The sequence below is a fragment of the Crocodylus porosus genome, unplaced genomic scaffold (assembly GCF_001723895.1).
Source record: "Crocodylus porosus isolate Cpor-Errol unplaced genomic scaffold, CroPor_comp1, whole genome shotgun sequence".
In the NCBI taxonomy this organism is placed as follows: domain Eukaryota; kingdom Metazoa; phylum Chordata; order Crocodylia; family Crocodylidae; genus Crocodylus; species Crocodylus porosus.
The window spans coordinates 32,657,527-32,669,888 of NW_017728948.1; the positions used below are offsets into that span (position 1 = coordinate 32,657,527).

The window sequence follows — 12,362 nt, forward strand, 5'->3', positions numbered from 1 at the left end:
AGGGTGGGTAGGATCTGGAACCAACTTCCAAGGGAAGTGGTGCTGGCTCCTACCCTGGGGGTCTTTAAGAAGAGGCTTGATGCCTACCTAGCTGGGCTCATTTGAGCCCAGTTTTTTCTCCTGCCCAGGCAGAGGGTCGGACTTCAAGGTCTACAAGGTCCCTTCTAACCCTACCTCTATGATTCTATGATTCTATGACTGAAAGAGACTTGGGGGTTATGACTGACCCCAAGATGAACATGAGCCACCAATGAGATACCACAGCAAAGCAAACAAAACTCTGACTTGCATCTACTGATGCATCTCGAGCAAGACCCAGGATGTCATCCTCACACTGTACTTGGTGTGGCTGCAGCTGGAGTACTGCATCCAATTCTGGGCTCGACAATTTAGGAAGGACGTGGAGAAGCTTGAAAGAGTTCAGAGGAGATTTAAGCACATGATCAGAGGGCAAGAGAACAGGCCTTATGAAGAGAGACTGCGAGCCATAGGAGTCTTCAGCTTAAAGAAGCGCAGGCTCAGGGGTGACTTGGTGGCAGCCTATAAGTACACAAGAGGTGTGCATCAGGATCTGGACGAATGCCTGTTCACCAGTGCACCCCAGGGTATGACAAGGTCCAACAGTCACAAACTCCTGCAAAGCCATTTTAGACTGGACATAAGGGAAAACTTTACTGTCCGAGCCCCCAAGGCCTGGAACACCTGCAAGGCTTGAGGCATGGTGTAGGGGAAGTACAGAGCCATGCAAGAAGCCCTTAAGGTCACAGGTGCCTGGCAGGGTACAGATGGGCTGAGAGGGTCTGCTAGCCTGGGAGTTCAAGACTGTGACTGAGGACACTCAGGAGAGACCCAGTGGGGATCGATGCAGGCTCAGGCTCATGCAGAGCCCACAGGCAGCCTTCCTTTTATAACCTTCATTAAGTGCAAGATATGGTGGGCAAGATTCAAGAGAAGGGCTGCAGCTGAGCCTCAACCAGGCTGAGCACTTCACAGCTGCTCCCATGGTGACAGACTTGCTGCAACATAATTTACCTCTTTAGCCGGGCTTTTGATACAGTCTCCCATAACATTTTTGCAGGCAAGCTAAGGAAGTACAAGCTAGATGAATGGACTGTAAGATAGAAAACTGGCTGGATCATTTTCAGGCTTAGAGGGTGGTAATCAATGGCTTGATGCCTAGGTTGCAGGTGGTATCAAGTGGAGTGTCCCAGGAGTCGGTCCCATGGGGACTGGTGCCACCTTAGTCATGTGCCGACTGGAAGGGGTCCCCCCATGGCCGATTCGGCCAACTGGCTGCAGCCGCTTCTGGGAGCAAGTGCCAATTGATCGCTGCAGCTGCTACCAGAAGGGGCTGCAACGATCACAGCGATCAGCCGGCACTTGCAGGGGGGACACCAGTGCTCCTGCCTTCCCACCCTGCCCATTGCCTAAGCAGTGAGTGTGGCTGGACAGGGGGTACACTGGCGCTCTCTGGAGGTGTGTGTGCACCCCCATGCACCCCACATGCATTGCCACTGGTTGGTCCTGAGTCCAGTTTGTTCAATATATTCATCAATGACCTGGAAGACAGGATGGAGTGCACCATGCAGCAACTCTGCAGATTAAACCAGGCTGGTGGGAGTAATAGATATGCTGGAGAGTGGGGCTAGGATTCAGAGAGACCTTGACAAATTGGAGGCTTGGATCAAAATAAATCTCATGAGGTTCAAAAAGGACAAGTGCAAAGTCCTGCACTTATCATGAAAAAATCCTATGCACCAGTACAGGCTGGGGGCTGACTTTCTGGGCAGCAGCTCTGCAGAAAAGGACCTGGGGGTAACAGTGGACAATAAGCTGAATATGACCCAACAATGTGCCCTTGTGAATAAGTCTAATGGCATATTGGGCTACATTTTTAGGAGCCTTGCCAGCAGATTGAAGGAAGTAATTCTTCCCTTCTGTTCAGCACTGGGGAGGCCACATGTGGAGTACTGTGTCCAATTTTGGGCACCCCAATACAGAAAGGATGTAGACAAACTGGAGAGAATCCAGTGGAGGGCAATGAAAATGGTTAGGGGACTAGGGCACATGACTTACAAGAAAAGGCTAAGAGAACTGGGCTTATTTAGTCTGGAGAAGAGAAGGTGGATGGTGGATTTAATAGCAGCCTTCAACTACCTGAAGGGTGGTAGTAGGGTGCTATTACTAAAGATGAAGGAGCTAGACTGTTCTCAATTGTGGCAGGTAACAGAATAAAGAGCAGTGGTCTCAAGTTGCAGCAAGGGAAGTTTATATTAGGAAAAACTTTCTCATGAGGAGGGTAGTAAAGCACTGGAACAGGTTACCCAGAGAGGTTGTTAAATCTCTACCTTTGGAGGATTTTAAGACCTGACTAGACAAAGCCTGGGGTGGGAAGATATAGTCAGGGATGATCCTGCTTTGAGCAGGAGATTGGACTAAATGACTTCCTGAGGTTCCTTCCAACCCTAATTTTCTATGATTCCTATTAATGATTGATTTTAAAAAAAGAAATGACCTATTAACCCTCTGAATTGTACACTGTGCTAACATATGCTACCTTATTTTCCTCCTTCAATTTCCTCCATGTTCTATACCAGTTTGTTAAGGTGTGTCGCTTAGAAAGCCTCGGTTCTACAAAGACATGGGTAATGTTTTCAAAATTGCCCATTTTCAGGGTACCTGCAGACTTTCCATTTAGATCCATCTAACTAAGCTAAGCAGGTGAACTAACTTATATTGGGAATGCATTAGCCTGATCTATCGAACATCTGCATGCATTCAGAGTGCAGCCCTGGAGCTGGGAAAGCCTTGCCACTCCACCCTGGGCTGCACTCTTCCTATTATGTACCCACAGGCATCTGAGTCACACTGACATTCTCTGAGCCCTATGGCCTAAATTATTTATGTAGTTTTGAAAATTTGACACAGGTTGCTAAGACAAGGACTACCATGTCTGTATGGTAACTTGCATAATGGAGTCATGTTCCTGATTGCTGCTCCTTGGCTTTATAAATACAAAAAGGAATTTGAAACCCATATCAATGAATTTTCCCTGTTGCCTTGCTGGCTGGGTAGTTCTAATACAAAAGCAAGGTAAATGTTATTTTAGCAGTCCTGAGCTAATACCATATTTTGCTTATGATGCAATATCCAGCATTCCCAGCAGATTTAAAATTTTTTAAATTTATTTAAATGTAAACGTTACTAAAAATTCCCATACAAAAGCGCTAAGTTCCCTGACAATAACAGAGAGTAGTAACCCCTCTGTAGCAGCATAGAAATAAACATAGAAAAACATGTTGACTTAGACAATTAATGTATACAAGTAAGAGAAAAAATGTATTTCCTTCTAGATCCTCAAGTTTTCCTCCAAACCTGGTCAAATAACAAGCTTTTTTAGTTTACCCAGAAGACTCCAGAATCCAGAGGTTTCAGAGAAAAACCTAGTGACAGCCTCTCCCTTTTCCCTCTTCCTTCCACACCTCATTTGTGTGCCAGTGTGAGAGTGACAGAGCTGGTCTCAGGTCAGCTTTAAAGCTGCAGTAACTCAAAACCAACTCCTTAAACTCCATGGGACCACAACAGAAGCCATCTAAGAGCATTGAATTGTTATGTAGCTCTTGCAAGACACTCTGCCTGTTGAGGGAATGCTGTGCTCTGCATTGGTTGCCATATCTATACAGGTGTAAGGTGTAGAGAGCACTGCTTTGGCATTCACACAGGCCTTGATGATAATACAGAATCCCATCCAAAAGGAAAAGGTTTATATTGATGGCCAAATGCAAATAATGAAAAGCCAAATTGTGTCTTAGGGCATTTATAGATGTGCTCTGGGAGGGAGGATGGTGCTTTAATTATCACAGCTCCGAGAGTCATGCTAATTAAAAGTGCCCGGAGCATCAGTTTCCCTGTGCTGAAAAATGGCAGTGGGGCACTTTGAACTAAAGCTCATCAATTAAGCTTAAGTTTAAAGTGCCCTGCCACCATTTTTCATTGCAGGGACCCTGATACATATGACTCTGGAGCCTGCTGGAGCGCAGCAATTACCATGCTCCGGCAGACTTGATTAATCAAGATTAATCGAGACTGTTCCTGACACGCTTTAATTACAGCGCATCTGAGCAGCCTCCATGCACATGTACAGGAGTGCTGTGCTTTTATTTAATTGAGTCTGGGACTCTGAAACCTTTAATGCATGTGTAATATTTTTTTAGGAGAAAAAATATATAACATGATTATTAGCATGATTATAACATGATCTTATTAACATGATTATTTATCAGATTGTCTTTTCAGGGTCAGGGTTTTCAAGAGTTCAGCTCCTAAACTAAGGCCAGCTTTCTGACAGTGAACCTTCCATTCATAATCCTTAAATGAAAGGACCATTATTACAAGTAACGAACAGTTCTCTGTTTTCATTATTCTGTTCTGAATATTGGGGCTTCTATGAACATGTAAATAGGAGTTGTTAGGTGCTGAGGACTTTTGAAAATAGTTATATTTAGTGTACAGCTATGAGGCAACATATAACTCTAAGGACAGGGGGAAAAAATTGAGTTTTTTTTTTAAATTAAAGTAACAACATATTTTTTAAAGTAACAAAACATGAACAAAAAACATTTTTCTATAACTTTTTCAGGAGTTTTAGATTACTATAACAAGATCATTAATAATATGCTAGTGAATAGGATTCTGCCCATGCTCACACTGTATCAGTTTGATTTACACCTCAACCTTTAAAAGACTAAAGTGGTTGGAGTTCTGAAGACATCACTGAAGTTTTTGACAACTATGCACCATTTTGCTTCAAAACATTTGGATACCAAGTGAAATTGTGAATCTCACTATTAATAAGCCTTATGTTATTGTTGTGGATGGATATGAGAGAAGCATTGTGGCTCCATTTATAGTATAACCTGGCAGCTCATAATATAATGCTCATATTAAAGTCTGGTACAGTTATGACTTGTTATTCAGATTGAAGCAACATGCTCTAAACTCATTTTGGGCAGATCCAGTAGATTCCACCTGTATTGCAGATCAAGAAGCTACTAAAAGTTATCTGGCCTTTACCTTGGGCTGGTTTGCCAATATGGTATTTAGTGACAGGCACTATCCAGCTGTCATGAAGTCCCAGGTCTCTGCTATAAGTTCAAAGTAAGGCTGCCTATCCTCAAGTCTTCCAGAATTTACTGAGGAAAAAAGACTATAATCAAGGGCACTTCTGACTTCTTTGCCATTAATTTATTATACTGCTTGCAAAATAAAACACCAAGAAAATCTACACAGTAAGCCAAGTGTTTCTGGGCACCAAGAAGCTGAACAGACAATGGACCCTTCCTGGCCTGTTGCCACTGGGAGTGTATGGCTGGCTGTAGTACCATGGGTTTTACGCAGACTCCTGAAATATGTCAACGTATGGTGTAGGACTCGTGATCCTTTGCCCATTGTTAGCCAAAACAAGGAGTTTGTATAGTGCAGTTTGGGCAATTTAGTTATGGCAAGACACCCAGATGCTGTAGCAATGAGTGACTGCTGTACCAGACACACTGTACCAGAATGACTTTGTGTACCTTGTTTTGCTTTTGCATCCCATCTTCTAGGAAAGTTGAAGACTGGGGGTGCTTTTATATTTGATAACTCATATTGAGCTTATTTTAGCATTTGAAATGACACACATGATCTATCAGCTATTGGACTTTAGAGATGATCTTTCTGATGCCAGCAGTCAGGCTTTCCTGGCATGCATCTTACTGCTGGCAATGGGACATATTGCAACTGACAGTACCAAGGGGTTAAGGAGCAGTGACAGTAAGCAGATGCTAATGCAGAAAAGATATTTTAGTATTCTCATTAAAATAAGTCATTTCTCTGCCTTCATGGATATTTGCACAGTTTTGCTTTCCCATTGTTACTTATAAAAGGTCAGCTCATGGAAAATTAAGTTAATAGGGTCAGTGCAATTTGATGAAAACTAGTTTTAGGTTGTAGCTTAGAGAAGATAGAGGGTAATGCACCTGATTTTATGGGCTTTCTTACATCTGTTCGAAATAAAACTTCTGCTCTCTTGTTCTAGGATACTTATAATAACTCTATAATTTACATCACTGAGAATGGGTTTTCCCAAAGTGACCCTGCTCCACTTGATGACACTCAATGTTGGGAGTATTTCAGGCTGACTTTATAGGAGATTTTAAAAGGTACAATTTAAAATGATGAAAGATCAATTGTGCAAACTTAATATAATTTTCCTTTGTGCCCATTTGCATTCAGCAATGACCAATGATTCTTGAAGTTAAAACTCATGTAAATCAGAATAAAGTGATGTGATTAGGAAAAAAAATGTTTAGCAGAAAGAAAAGCAAGTAGGTTTTCATCCTGCTTCACCATCTTGGAATGGAATAAAATGAAAATGTTCAGCACTTTGGGTTTTTGTAACTTTCTCCCTTGTCCAACATATCTTGATAAACTGTGGCCTTCTGTCAATTGGTCATGGTTGGAGTTATGCTGTAGCCAAAATGGTCTATAGCAAGTATTTTTGTGTATGATATCTTTTATAGGATGGCACTTGATACCAGAAAGCTCTCTACATCTCTCCCAACTATACAGTTGGTCTAATAAAAGACATCACCCACAAAACTCCTGGTCCCTCACTTTTGTCAAATGATATTTTTATGGGCTGCCTGATTTAAAAAAAATAAGAATGGAACTTCATAATCCCCAGAGTTTAGGTTCATGTTTTTTCAAGTGAAAGAGTACCCACAGCTATGGCCCGGTTCTTAAAAAGTGCTTGCTGTTGTGCAGTTCTCATGGCACAAAATGAAAATTGCTGGGTGCTCAGTCTGTTTGAAAACCCAGCACTGATGTCTGAGATGTTTGTTGTTACAAGAGGTTATGTCTGATTTAAGGAAAACTGAACTTAGTGAACTCCATCCAGTGTGTCTGTGATCCCCAGTAACATTTATCTCAGAGTACAGGTGACACATCATTTCAGTCCAGCTTGAACCTTTAGGGCTAGATTCTCAAAAGTGATTAGTGCTGCGGAAGCTCTACTCCTAGTAAAACAAATGGAATTTTTACCATTAGCTGTTATGAAAATTCATTTAAGAAGTGATTTTAACCCATGTGCTGAAGTTTTTGCTATATATCAGATTAGAATTGAATTTTAAAATGCAGTTTCTTTTATGATATCTAACCTTCCTATTTATCATAAATGATCACAAACATATAAATATCGTTATTGAATATTAGTAATTTGGTAGCACTTTACCTTTTTATTTTGATTGCCTTTTTTTTCTCTTGCCACTTATGTATTCTTTTCCCTGTGTGAGCTTTGAACGACAAACCGTATTAGGAAAGATTAAGAGACCTGGGACTGTTCTGCCTGGGGAAGAGAAGATGAGGGGGGACTTGAGAGCTGTCTATAACTACATAAGGAGTAAATACTGGGAGCCGGGAGAAAAACTGTTCACTAGGGCACCGTAGGTGAGGACAGGGAACAATGGCCATAAGCTATTAGAGGATGGTTTCAGGTTGAATGTAAGGAAAAACTTCTTTATGGTAAGGGTGACCAGAATCTGGAATAGCCTTTCCGAGGAGGTGGTGCAGTGCCCAACCTTGGAAGTCTTCAAGAGGAGACTGGACATACACCTTGCTGGGATCACTTGATCTCAGCAGTATTCCTGCTCAGAGCAGGTTGGTTGGATTTGATCGTCTTTTGAGGTCCCTTTCAGCCCTTAATTTCTATGATTCTATGAAAAATTCCTGTTTTACTGTCCTACCCTTACCTGCTCACTCCAGGTGCTAGTTTGGCCTCACCTCTGTGTATCAGAGAGATTGAACAAGTTTTCCTTTGAATCATTTGGAGTGGGTGTAAAGAGGCATAGTGATAGCATGCATTTCTTAGAAAGTTCCAGCTGAATGAGGTAGGGCCTGTCATTCATTACAGTTCCAGTCCAGCAGGCAGAGCTCATATTGGCTCTCTCCATCATTTACAGACTCACCAGTGACTTCTTTATTTACTGGAAGACTGTCGTCCTCATATTGGGGGACTGCTGATGTTGATAAAACCAACTAAGCCCTTAAACACTTGTGTGGACTCCCTGAAATCTATGGAACTATTCGCAAGCTTAGTCATACATATAGGCTTAAGGGAAGTGGTAGGTTACTATCTGGATGTTTTTTGTAGTGCAAGCACAAGAATCCCCAGTCTTGTTGAGGCCTCTGTGTAGTACAGCTATACAAATGTTAAATATAGAGGTGTGACAACAGCACTGCACCGTGGGTGCAACACCACACAAGCAGCAGTGACTGCCAGTAGCTGCATGGCTGGCTAACAGTGGCAGCAGATGCTATTTTTGTGCTCCCAAACTGGCACATGGGGCTGGTGCCCTTATCACCCCTTGTAAAAGGAAGCCCTAGCCCTGGGATGGAGAGAAGAGTGCCAGGTGAGGGAAAGCAGTGAGGCTACTTTAATGCTAGTGCTTTTGTAACCCAGGGGAAAGGGTTGGCAGCCTGCAGGGGGCAAATAGATTGGCAGCACCTGGGCCAAGCTGGCAGGAGGCCTGGTCAGCTGGCTGCAGGGGAAGGGTTAACTGGGATTTAAACCCTTCCTCAAGGCAGAGGCCAGAGGACTAGCTCTGCAGCAGGAAAAGATGGAGCCCTTGAGGGAGACAAGCATGAATACAAGCCACAGAGTGAGACTGAGGCCTTAGAGGAGGAGACCCTAATGGCTGGAAGGGAGCGAGTGCACCCCTGGGGATAGTTTATATTAACCCGGGGGGCCCTAGTCCACTGAGTGTTACCAACAAGTGAACATACACACACACAAAAAAAAGAGAGAAAAGAAAAGAAAAAAGCAACCCCGTCTTGGGTCAACATAAACAGTCCTTGAAGGGCTCCTGCTCCCCTGGGCCAATATAAACAGTCCCCAGTTCTCTAGGCTTACCCACTCTCCAGGCCTTCCCCTAGATTTACATCAGTAGTCCCCAGTCCTCCCAGCGCAGCTACTCCCCAGGACTCCCCCTGAGTTAATATAAACAGTCCCCAGCCTTCTAGGTACACGCAATCCTTTCTTGTCGTTAGGGTCTTGTCTCAGTCCTTTTCTGCTGTAGGGCTGGTCCCCTGGCCTCTGCCTTGTGGAAGGGTTTAAATCCAAGTTAACTTCTCCCTTGCAGCCAGCTGACCAGACCTCCTGCCAGCTTGGCCCAGGTGCTGCCAATCCCCCTGCAGGCTGCCAGCCCTCTCCCTTGGGCTACAAAAGCCTTAGCCTTAAAGTGTCCCTGTTGCTTTCCCTCACTTGGGCCTCTCCTCCCCATGACAGGGCTAGAGTTCCCTGTTACACCCCTCTCCCCTTCCCAGTTATGCTACTAGTTAAATAAAAAGGTTTACATTTACTTTCAAAGTAATCTACTAGAAAGGAAGACCAATGTTGTTATACCCATGGCATTCCCTTCCCAAGGCACTCAGTCACCAGTTTCTTAAATTTACCCATTAATTGCTGATCTAGAATGAACAATCCAGCTCAGGTGCTCAGCTTGGATGCGCTATATACGCAGCATTTTTTGCTGCTCTGCCAAGGTATCTACTATATTCAACAGTTAAATGCTCTTTCATTTGTTAAATGCTACTTGAAGCAAAACACTTAATTGTTCTTTGAGTCTAGCTTCTCTACAACATCCTCCTGCCTTTGAGCTTATATTTCCAAATGATTAATATGGGTCCATTCATGCAATGAACTTCATGTGGGCACAGGGGTCTTTCTGAATTTTACTGCAGGATCTGGGGCTAACCTTCAGAAACTCTATTTTATCTCTTCATGATATAATGGGAACACATGAAAGCAGGGAAGTAAATATCCTTAACAAAGGCAACCCAATCTGGAATTTTCTGAATTGTTGTTGTTGCTACATTGAGAAAGGACATAGAAAAATGCAAAGTAGGAGAAATAAAAATATCCAAGAATTAAAAAACAGTCAGAGAGATGGAAAAAGCTAAATTTACATACTTTCTAGGAGATGATGTGTGATTATGAGTTATAAAAATATTCTAGATATTTACAGAAATGGAAGCAAAGACAATATTTAGGGCCTGATTCATCTGTCCTACATTTGCTTTAAGTACTTGATGCTTAAATTATACTAATGTCCCATTTAAGGTCACTTTGCAGTGGCAAAAAAGAACAGTATAAAAGACAGTTAGATCCTTGCACTCTGAGAATATAGTAGAACAAAGGGCACCGTACCATTTTAACTGAGGTTGCAACCAGCTAATTTTGAACATATTATAATATAGTTGAAGCATAAGGATAGTTTGGTCAGTGGAGTAGGTCCTGTAAGTAATCATTGCGAATGTTTAAAAATGGAAATAGATTCAACTTATTTCTACAAATATCTTAACAGTCTTTTTGTGCTCTCAAACTGGCAAATGGCACACTAAGAGCGCCATCCTTCAATAGGACGTGCTCCTAAGTCACTTAGGGAGTTCTGAAAATCCCACCTGTTGTGACTAGTGTAGCAAAGAGGTGGTACACAAATTGTTAAAACTCAAGTGCCTTCTATGATTATTATAATACTGGTAGATGTCTGAGTATGGGAAGGCATGGGACTCCCTACATGTGCAAAATAAAAATTCTAAACATTTTTAAATAAACAGGCTTCTGCTTATTTCTATTAATAGCACCAACCAATATTTTCAAAAGCGACTGGTGATTTTAATGTCTCCACTTTTTGAGTGATCGCCCTGAAGCATCTTTAAGTGACTTGATTTTTACAAATAGCTGTATGCCTGTGATCTCAAATACTTCAATGTATCTTGGATTTTTGAGCCAAGAGCCAAGGCTCTCCAGATCACTAAAACTTGGCCCTGAAACTTAAATTGTAAGTATTTGAGGGCAGAGGAAGCTTTTTTTTTTCTTTCTTTCAGCTATCAGCACAATAGGATGTTTGTTTGTATAGCAATCAACACAATAGGATGCTGATCATAATACAAATTATAATAAAACTGACTGGATAACTACCTTCTGCCTCATTTTTATATATACTTGTAAATTTAGTCACAGTGAATGGAGACTTTTCCTTTTTTGTTCCAAGCATGGATCAATCAGATTAGGAAAGGTAATATAAATATGAAATGTCAAATGCAGCAGCCAATTCTACAAATACATGTTATAGATAGAATGCACATACACAAGAGGGTTTTTAAAAAGGGGTATACTTGCCTTTGTATTTTCCTGTACTCTTTGAATAGATAAAAGCATACATATTTTAACAAAATTGGATACATGTATTTATTACCTGTATAACATCATAGGCAGACATGGTGCTTAAATAAATGAAAATGATGATTTCTCACCCCAAGAATAAAGTCAGATGCAGTGCAGGAAGAGATGACTTAACAAAAAATGGACCAGGTATATGTGGAGGCCATGGATTACATCAGTGAAAGATTCAGAAGTGCCTCTTACTTTTGAGCTTTGTTTCTTTTTGGTCTTTAATTGAGAATAATGTCTAGCATGAAGATCCAAGTATAAAGTATCAGTGAAAGGCTGAACAATTGACTTTGAAACAGAGGAGGGTAATTGTGTGGTGCATTGAGTTTAAAGTATTCTCCGGATATGGAATGATGTAAGGGAGGCAAGAGATAAAACATTGAGCTAAACTTGGAAAACGTGGTACAGAGGACATAGAAAACAACAGGACATGAGATGTGCTGCTAGGTTTCAAAGATGTAAACAGGAAAAGAGATGAGAGAGAACAGAAAAGTTGAGAATGATGTGTAGAAAGGTAAAGAGGAGAGAAAAATTAACAAGTTTTTAACAGTAAAGCTAGTGAGAGAGAGACAGAAATTTGGAAAACATCAGAGAGACCTAGGGAAAGAGAAGGTACAGCAGTATCTAGATGCATTATGAAAAAGAAATAAACCTATGTGACAGGTAAGATAATGAAACTCAGTAGTGAATTAGAAGTGGGTGTGAGTATGAGTGGGAAAAATAGGAATCATAGAAAATTAGGGATGAAAGGAACCTCAGGAGGCCATCTAGTCCAACCCCTGCTCAAAGTAGGACCATCCCCAATTATATCTTCCCACCCCAGGCTTTGTCTAGTTGGGTCTTAAAATCCTCCAAAAGCAGAGATTTCACAACCTGTCTGGGTAACCTGTTCCAGTGCTTTACTACCCTCCTTACGATAAAGTTTTTCCTAACTTAAACTTCCCTTGCTGCAACTTGAGACCATTTCTCCTTATTCTGTTATCTGCCACCACTGATAACAGTGTATGCCATCATGAGCATGACTGGGGAGCTGGAAACCTCATATAAAAACCATATGCAAAGGGTTACTGTCTGGCATGAGGACGTACACTGG

At 41.8% G+C, this 12,362-nt stretch overlaps 1 pseudogene; it reads left to right on the forward strand.

Moving 5' to 3' along the window:
* Nucleotides 1-6,211, forward strand: part of LOC109321820 — a 20,235-nt pseudogene extending 14,024 nt beyond the window's left edge.
* The last annotated feature ends 6,151 nt before the right edge of the window (nt 6,212-12,362 follow it).